The following is a 9,946-nucleotide window of genomic DNA, read 5'->3' as shown; positions in this document are numbered from 1 at the left end:
CTTCAGAAAGCAAGACACTCAAAAACAGCCCTCCCGGTCAAAACCTTGTTGGCGCCTATCCCGCGCCAATCGCGACACTTCTACTCCAACTCATACAAACCCCTAACGTTTCACAAAGACTGCTACAAATATTCATATTTTCCACAAACTGTCAGAGATTTGAACATTTTGCCCCAAGAGATAACTGATACTGCGGAACCCACGAAGTTCTACTCTGCAGTACTTCAACACCTAAAGAAGCAGCAATAGCGCATCGCACAGCTCCCCTGCACGCTTTACCCCAATCTAGGGGTGTTGTGCAGAATCATTATAACATAATTATATAATTTCCTCACAAATTATGCAAATTAAGTCCCAATTTACATAATCAACATCTGCCTGTGTTTTATTCTCAATTACCAATGTCACAACCTTCAATAGTCCTATCATTGAATTCAGCTGATTTAAAGAATTTAGCTTGAAACAGTGGCTGCAGTTACATGGCATTGCCCAGTTATACATACAGCGCATAAGTCCATACCGGATTATCTGACTCCGTGTGCAGACAAATAGGGTCAATGGCCTGAACCAGACGTCTGCTACTATAGCAGGATAGGAGGGATTTAGACTCCTGCATAAACATATATATATTGATTTGTTTAAGTAAGAATCAATGGAGCAGACCATATGCCAAATTTAATAGCATCCATTAGTCATATCCATGTTGTAGGGAGTCTTAATTCTAACTGTAATTTTAACGGTTTACAGAAAAAAATTACCCCATATGGCGTGTCCAATTTCCTACAAAACCAAGGCAAAAAACCTTGGTTTTGTAGGAAATCGGACACGCCATATGGGGTAATTTTTTTCTGTAAACCGTGGTAAAATTCATTGACACAATCAACGAGGAATTCAAAACAGTAAACCCTTTAAACTTTAAATCTACCCCAGAGCTTTGCGATTTTTTAAATGTTTTTAATCATTGCGACACCGGCACCCTATATATGGATATATTTCGATCCCCGGCCGAGTAGTATAAAACCCTTTCGCTTCGCTCACTCGGCTACTCACTCGGTGGTTAGAAAAATGTAACACTGTATACATGGAGGTACGGGGGTGTCATTAACCTTTTATCACTTACTTGTAACACACGTACGTGAGTTGCTGTCACTTTCAAATAAGAAAGTATTGTTTAAGGTGGGTGTCTTGTGGTCGATACTAAGTTGTTCAAACCGTTTCAGATACACGTTTTGACCACCCGCTAACTAGTCAGAGAGAGCCAGACGCTCCGTATACTGAACATATGGCATCACGAGTATTCGAGGATCGCTATAGAGGTACATGTACATCCCAATTTACCACTGCCACTTGACAACTATCAATTAACAGCCCATTCTAACTGTATCCACACATAACTGTAGTGTGTTTGTGTATACGATGCTATTATTAGCAAAAGCACAGAATGTAAACAATTCACAAATTTAGTGCACTGGTTAATCAATGGCTCAAGGTTCCAAGTGCCTGCTTTTAAGCTGTAGTGTGTTGGAAAAATATTGTTATTAAATTCGTAAAATTAGCCATCATACTAAATTTGAAAATCCTTTTTACTGTTTTGCAATACCAATTATATAAAATCAAATATAAATATAACAATTTTTAAAACAATCTTTTGTCGTCTTTTCTTCTTCACCAAACGTAGGAAATTCTTATTTTTTCATGATTTTCCCTTCAGATGGAGAAAGACTAGCCGATGACAACGACGATCCTAACGACCACGTGTACGACTATGAACCTAGAGGTCGACAATCTGAAATTCAGGGTACGTTGTCTTGACATAATGTTGTGAAAAATCATGTTCTAGCAGCACGTGTCTTGCTTAGTAATTTCGTTGTACTAACGGGTAAGTATATTGTTTAATTAGTTGGCCCAACTTGGTCGTCTAAAGGCTTGTGTGTATGTTTATCCGGACAGACGTGAGTGGGTGGACAACTAAAATGAATAATGGCAGGTCATCGGGTTAGCAAATGATATTGGGTAAACTTAATAGTACTAGGAAGTAAAAAAAAAAAAACTGGTGAAAACGGTGAGTAGAAGAATAAACATAGTGGTATTATAAAACAAAAATCTACGACTACTCCTTTTGTTTTTAATATAACGTAAAACACAGTACATGCTAGTACTTGATAGTATGGAAATCAACATTACTCCAACCAAGGAGAGTACGTTAAACCATCACCAAATCATTCTGTCTGTTTCACTATATTCATCAAACTAATCGGCGTAGGCACGGAAGTCATGTCTGGGCACGTTTTATCCCCTCCCCAATATGAATCCACATCCCAGCCATTTGAAACCTATGCACTATACGCGTAGATCATCAATTAAAGAAGTAACTTTTACTTCAGATGGAGAGAACAGAGCCGATTTCAATGCTGACAACGACGATGCAAACAATCACACGTACGACAACGACTATTCCAACAACCGCACGTACAATGACTATCCCGACAGCCATATGTACCACAACGACGATCCCGACAGCCATATGTACAACAACGATGATCCCGACAGCCATGCGTACAACAACGACGATCCCGACAGCCATGTGTACAACAACGACGGTCCCGACAGCCATGCGTACAACAACGACGATCCCGACAGACATGTGTACAACAACGATTATCCTGACAACCACGTGTCCAACAATGAAGCTGGTGGTCGGCAACCTGAAGACGGAGGTTGTATTTTTTACCTTCTAAAGATGTTTTTTTTAGCCAACAAATTTACAGCGATATATTTTAGGGCAATGTTCAAGTGGCTAGAGTATGTGCCTTCCCATCCGTGGGTCGGGATTTTGATCCCCCACTTATTCATACCAAACTCTTTTGCTTTCCTTCGTGGTTTACTTAAATGTTAAAGGGATTAATCAGGCCTTAAGAAAGCAGATACACCGAGGTACAGGGTTCTTGTGGGTCGGTGCTTAAATTTGTCCGGACAGCGTGCGATAACAGCATTTGGGTTAACAGGGGGGGGGGGGTTGACAGAAGGTCAAATACATAAGGTGAAGTTAAAGGTTAGCAGGAAACGGAGATTGATGTTTTAAGGAAAATTAAAAAGAAACCCGGGATTCCTTGAGCGTCCCGGCCTCCAACTCTAAGATATGTTTGGTCCAATCCTCATATAAATACCATCCTACAATCTCTAAGGTTGCTTCAATAAATTCACAAACATCCAAGAGTAATCCCAGAATGATAAAAGGCGATTTCTCATGCGTACAGATGACGAGGAGGAAGAAGACATCCATGGTTTTGCTAAAAGATGCAGGGCTGCTTTTCACCGTCAACGTCTACTTTGTGGAGTCACCATCGCTATTGCAGTAGCGACCTTGTTTGGTGCCGGACTGTCTGCTGTCATATTCATCACTTTATCATCTGAAAGCGATGCGGGCATCCACTCGGTCAGTCTAAGCCTTTAACTGAATTAAACAATGTCATAATTGTACCCATTGCGTGCTTTTTTTAAGATTACACTATGTTGACGTCTTAGATCAGATCTGATTGGCTTACTGGAATAAAATTTATCACCGATGTAAACGCAAGGTCATGCAGCCATTTGTTTGGGGTAGGCGCTTTAGGTTACCAACTCGGAGTAATACATGGATGAGTAAAATGCATCTTTGCACCTAACAGACACACTGTACCGGTTAGAAAATATTAACGACTGTTGAATAAACTTGTTTATCAACAAGATGAAGGAAGTTCCGGTCGTCTCACCAACTGCGTTTGTATGGAGCACCACATCATACACCAAGTCTCCTGCAGCCGAGACACTTCTGGAAACAGGCCTACCATTGACTGGAACTGAAGTGCCAACTGTGCTACCAGAGGTGCCAACTGTGCTGCCAAAGGTGACAACTGTACTGCCAAAGGTGACAACTATGCTGCCAAAGGTGACAACTGTGCTGCCAAAGGTGACAACTGTGCTGTCAAAGGTGACAACTGTGCTGTCAAAGGTAACCACTGTGCTGCCAGTTGAAACCACCGTGCTGTCGCATGTGACAACTACAAAGCCAGTTGTGACACCCACGCCGTCAGAAGTAAGTATTGATTTTTTTTCTGCTAGAATCCCTCCCTCTTTTGTATTTAAAAAATTGAAACATCTTGTATCATTGGACAAAAATCGTAAATTTCAGAGTTCTCAAAAGTATGCCCTTCCTGGTTTTCTGAATCCCTCCATGTCATCATCTCCGTTGACTCACGAACAGGCTCTCAGACCTTTGACCCCCTGTCCTGTTGCATGTCGATCTTCCCTCACCTACCCAAGCAAGCACCGGGGAAGTCTTCTTCGATAAGTATGCCGGGTCCTTAGCTCAAAATTGCGGAGGTTCGATACCTGATGCTTATATCTACAAAGGGCCAAGCATACACATGGCCACCGGTTTAACGTTCCCATACGAAAAGACAAATGCAACATCACAATCGTACCCGATCCTAAACGTGTACTCTTTTTGTTTCTAGACTTTGCCTCGTTCTACCAAAGAGATGATATTAAACAGGATCCAGACAACTAAACGACCAAAGTATACAATCTCCAAGAAAGGTAGGGGTCATTCCATTCCTTCCTCAACTACCCAGAAGTCAAAGTAGTACAGGTAGGGCCAGAAGCATCGTGTGAATTGGGCTTAGTGGGGCTCGTTACTAAGCCAACTTCTTTAGCACAGCATTTATGTAAATTGATTCGATTAAATGGATCTGAAATTAATATTAGAATGTATGGCCATTAAAAAAATCTCAAAATTGAATCCGTACAACTGTACAACTGAACAAAGTCCTTCCTTCAGTCATCTAGGGATGTATACGGTATATTATTTTGGAGATATTTTGCATACATATTCAAATAGAAAATTAACAAAAACCTAAACGATTAGATAAAAATAAATCTCGAAAAATTTATAATACAGTCTTAGCCTATAAGCTATACAGCAGACAAAATTAGACCAGTCTAATGTAAGATAATTTCTATAAAAACTAAATTAACCTGGGAATTACTATCACCTGTGATGCAGAAACCGTATTTGCATGTGAGGGAGAAAACAAGAAGCTGTCTTGTCCGGCTGGAGAAACGCTGGTTATCGATGACGCCTACTACGGCAGCACTAACGATATCCAAGACTGCCCCTGTTCTTGCACAAAACTCAACTGCCGAGTAGAAAAGAGTCTACCCGTTGTGTGGAAGACCTGCAGGGATTACAACACTGTACCGTGGCGGTAATGTATAGCTTCTTTTGTCCTTCACGCTGTTACTCGTACCGTCTCGCCAGGTTCTTGAAAGTATCATACCGCTGTTTCGCAGGTAATTATCTCTGAATGGTGAGTCTGATAATACAGTACTGCTAACCAGTTCGGAAATATAGGTTTGAGGCTTGTACAGGATTTGTACGGTCTGGTCTTTTCCAATGACCACCAAGTTGTTCAAGACGTTATTCAGGGTAAAAAAATCGTTAAAATTCATTCAAACCAGGACCCACATTGCATAACTGATAAGAGAATGCTAGAATAGGCTTTGTTGTTAACATAAAACTCTACTTATTAATAAAAATAATACATTTTATTTGGGTAAAGAATATAATCAACCTATTTGTTTAGGCAAATAAGGATTTTGTTTAATATTATCAATCTAAACATTTATGAAACATAATTAAAACATTTTCAATTCGTTAGTCCTGGGGGTTAAAATAATTTGGCTAAGGTATTAGATCGTAGAACTTTTAGAAAACTGTGTGCTATATTTTAAAAATGCTATATGATTATTTTTCTTATTATTTCAGCTAACTCCTGGCCCTATGAGAAAATTATGTTTGGCTTTCTAGCAGCTATTTTGTTACTAATTGAGATTGATACGTTGGAACAAGAACATTACAATGTCCTTTTTTGCCGCTTAGCGACCTATTGCGTTTATCATGGGCATATCCATGTGTTTTTGTGTTTTCAGGCTGCAGTGATCCGTTGGGGATGTCATCTGGACACATACCTGACGACAAGATTACTGCATCGTCGCGCACGATTGACAGCTACGCTTCCTACCACGGCAGGTTGTACGGAGTTACCGGCGCCTGGACGCCCGCATCTCAAATCGGGGCATGGTTGGAGGTAAGCATTCTGATGCCTGGAAACGGAAGTATTGTTTAGGTTGCTCAGCTGTTGGTTTGTGTCCCGATAGAGTAGTTTGACTGCAAATGGGTCAGGAGATTTACGGGCAGAATGTCAGCTATAAATGGACAGTAGATTAAATAGGGTGACGTTTAGAGCGGGTTGATATCGTCTGGGAGTAAGTAGGAAGTAGGACGAGACGCAGGCAGAATAGAGAGGACTTGAAAGTCACGAGAATTTTTCCGATTGATTTATTTTTACTTTTAAAAGTACGATATGAACGTACACATTATAGGCCTAATAGCCATCAATTCTTCTGAGATAAGTTTTTAGAATAAGGTTACTTTTGGCAATCCTGACACCATCACCGCCTTTCAAACATGGACGGGTGGACGATACCGACTTCAAAACACCATTGACCCACGGCCCGCAAAAACAGTAGAACTCTCTTTCCTATCCTGGAGAATAATCGGTTAAATATCTACTGCGTCCTATTAAAAGAAATTTTTCTAATATGTTCTTCTTGTACGCCAATAAGCAGTTACTCAAGCAACTGGATATGATTTTGAAAACGTCAGACGTTTCAGCTAGTATCCACTAGCTTTCGTCAGTGACTGAGAGACCAGAGGGGAAAACAGGTTTATAAGCACAACCTATTGATTGATATGCAAATAAAGTGAAGACAAATTTTTGGAAGTCGAAAAAGGAACAAAAGTCAGACAAGTCAAGACAAGATGATGCAAATTAGTCTGAAAGCTCCTGTTATCCTGTATAACAGGAGCTTTCAGACTAATTTGCATTATCTTGTCTTGACTTGTCTGACTTTTGTTCCTTTTTTTGACTTCCAAAAATTTCTCTTCACTTTATTTGCATATCAATCAATAGGTTGTGATCATAAACCTGTTTTCCCCTCTGGTCTCTCAGTCACTGACGAAAGCTAGTGGATACTAGCTGAAACGTCTGACGTTTTCAAAATCATATCCAGTTGCTTGAGTAACTGCTTTTTGGTGTATCGTATTACCTGGATGTCTAACCTTCATCGACGTGTTCTTCTTGTATGTGTATGTCATTAACTATTTTGTTACAAAATGTCTTTAGGTGGATTTGGGAGGAAAAAATGAGGTTACGGGAACCATCATTCAGGGCCGAAGTGGCTACCGCAGTGTCTATTGGGTGACCTCCTACAAACTACACTACAGGGCATATAAGACTACAAGTTGGAAGACATATACAGACATCAAAGGATCAGAGAAGGTATCTGAAATAAAAGTCGGCTTCATGCTGTGTTAGATTTCTAAGGCCATGTTGATTTTATTTCATGGATGACATCCCCTGTGGACCCCAAAACTGACGCGAACGTGCGGATAAGCAAACGTTAGCAAAAAAAAAATCCCTTTATTATGCAATCTACCTGGTTGAACAAATGACTAAACACACAGAGTATGATGTGGGGAATAATGATAGACTCTTTCTTTTTCTTTCTTCACCGTTTCTTTTGGCATTCTATGACATTAGTAACGGTTTCCAATACTCCAAACGTTACAATAACAACAGTTCTCAACGGATGTATAGATTGTGGGCTCATCATTTGGGATTAATAGAAAAGTAAAATGCGTCAATATGGTAGTTAGGACTTTTGATCTAGAATCTAAACTGAATGAAGAGATTTGTTAATCTGCTAAATGACTTGGTTACGCTCAAGGTCCGCCTTGATCAATCCAGCCCGCCTGGCGCTGATCTTGTCCGCCAGCTGAAGAAAACTGCCGTTAGAGATTTGTTCCTTTAACCCTCAACAGTACACCTTCCCGGACTGATTAATCTGTACACCTGGGGTCCGCGCGGACCCCAGAACAGTTTTTTGCTAACTTTTAGAAATTATCAACATGCTACCAGCTCAATTGTTTTGCAAACTGATGTGGGAACCTCTGTGTCCACATTACATACAAAAATCATACATTTTGAACTTTTTCTATTTTTTGGTGAAGAAAAGAAGACAAGAAGAAATACCCGATTTTTAAACCCATTTCAGACTGAAGGGGCTTTTGAGGCCCAACTTTGATCTCAGATAGCGGCTAAACGGCTTGCGCTAGAAGTATCAAATTTGGAGACCTTTCCTAAAATGTCTCTGGACAAAAGTTCATATTAGTTTAATACTAGTAAGTTGATGTTTTTTTGTGTTGCCATGGCAACGGGCAATTTTTTTGAAAATAGAAGTAATTTTGGTTTAAACATAAAAATTTTCAGAGTTTTATATTAAATTACTCTTCTTTTCCAACATTAATAACATCCTACATAATTAAATGTAGATTAAATCATTTAATATGCATAGAATATGCTAATTTGATGACGTCATTGGTCAAAATCCAATATGGCGGACTATATTATTAGCTTTGACGTCATATGACGTTATAATTACACCAAAGTTATTAAAATTTAATTCTATTACTACACCATTCTCTGAAAACTTGGTAGACATACGATGAGTGCATAAAAAACATATAAAAACGGAAATAAGGTAATGTATAAGAACGCCAGTGTATCCATTATGATCGAAAGCCGGCTGGGGTCCGCGCGGACCCCAAAAGAAAATCAGATATAATTTTTTATGAATGGTAGAAACGGAGTTTTCTGCACTGTATTGAGAGACAACTTTGTGGGTAACAATTACCTAAAATTTCAGAAAAAAATCTTTAGAAACAAAAAAGATATTACAGAATATATAGTGTTGGGTCCGCGCGGACCCCAGGTGTACTGTTTAGGGTTAATTGAGAGGGGATACGTGTAAAGTGCCTTTCCCAAAGGCACAAAGTCGGGGCGCATGCTCGGACATGTCCCTGTAATCGGACCCTGGATGGAAGTCGGGTCTCTTGTTTGAGCGCCGGGCGCTCTACCACTACGCCACGTCGCTGCTATAGATTGAAAAAAAAAAGAAGAAAAAATTATAGAATTTCTTACTTGCTTTCAGGTCTTTTCAGGCAACAAAGACAAGGACACTCCTGTAACCAATCTACTGCACTACCCCATTGATGCCCGTTATGTGCGTTTCGTGGTTCAATCTTGGAATACCTGGAGCAGCATGAGGGCTGAAATTCTAGGATGCAGTAGGTTTCTCCTGCAACACCATATCCTTTTGTTGTACCCAATGCATGTTAATTTCATTACTTAATGCAAATGAACCAACTTACGGCCTACTTATCTTATTGTGTACATATGCACGTTAATGTTAATAGATATAGTAAGACAAAACTCATTTGAATTGTGACGACATAATGTCACAAGTCTGTCATTCTGATGAGAAATACATGTAGTAAGATAACATGTGTAGGGGACGTTTGTTTTAACTATAATATTTTAAAAATGGTTAATTGCTCTTAAGCGGCAGACCTGGTAAAAAAACCATCTAGAAGGATTTCATTTCAAAACCCATGTGCTGTATGAACAAGAACCTCAATGATCTCAAGACATTTTACAAAAACTTCAAAATCAATTATAAAAAAAGGCTTCACTTAACTTAATAACTTTTGGTGCAACGTAACCTGTTTTTAACCTGCCTGCTATCAACGAGGTCATGTTACGAAATTATCTGTAAAACAGCAAGCGATACTATATGTACACTGTGATTAGTAAGCTAACCTTCTCCTTTCGGGGCAGATGGAACCCAACCATATCTTAATTACAACATGACCTAATCGCCAGACAGAAACCAAGACACACAATGATACTCGTACACAAACACACACACACACACACACACACACACACACACACACACACACACACACACACACACACACACACACACACACACACACACACAC

The sequence above is a fragment of the Branchiostoma belcheri genome, unplaced genomic scaffold, assembly GCF_001625305.1.
Source record: "Branchiostoma belcheri isolate BF01 breed outbred unplaced genomic scaffold, Haploidv18h27 scaffold47, whole genome shotgun sequence".
NCBI classification, from domain to species: domain Eukaryota; kingdom Metazoa; phylum Chordata; class Leptocardii; order Amphioxiformes; family Branchiostomatidae; genus Branchiostoma; species Branchiostoma belcheri.
The sequence above is the reverse complement of the archived record's forward strand: the minus strand, read 5'-3'. Positions refer to the sequence as shown.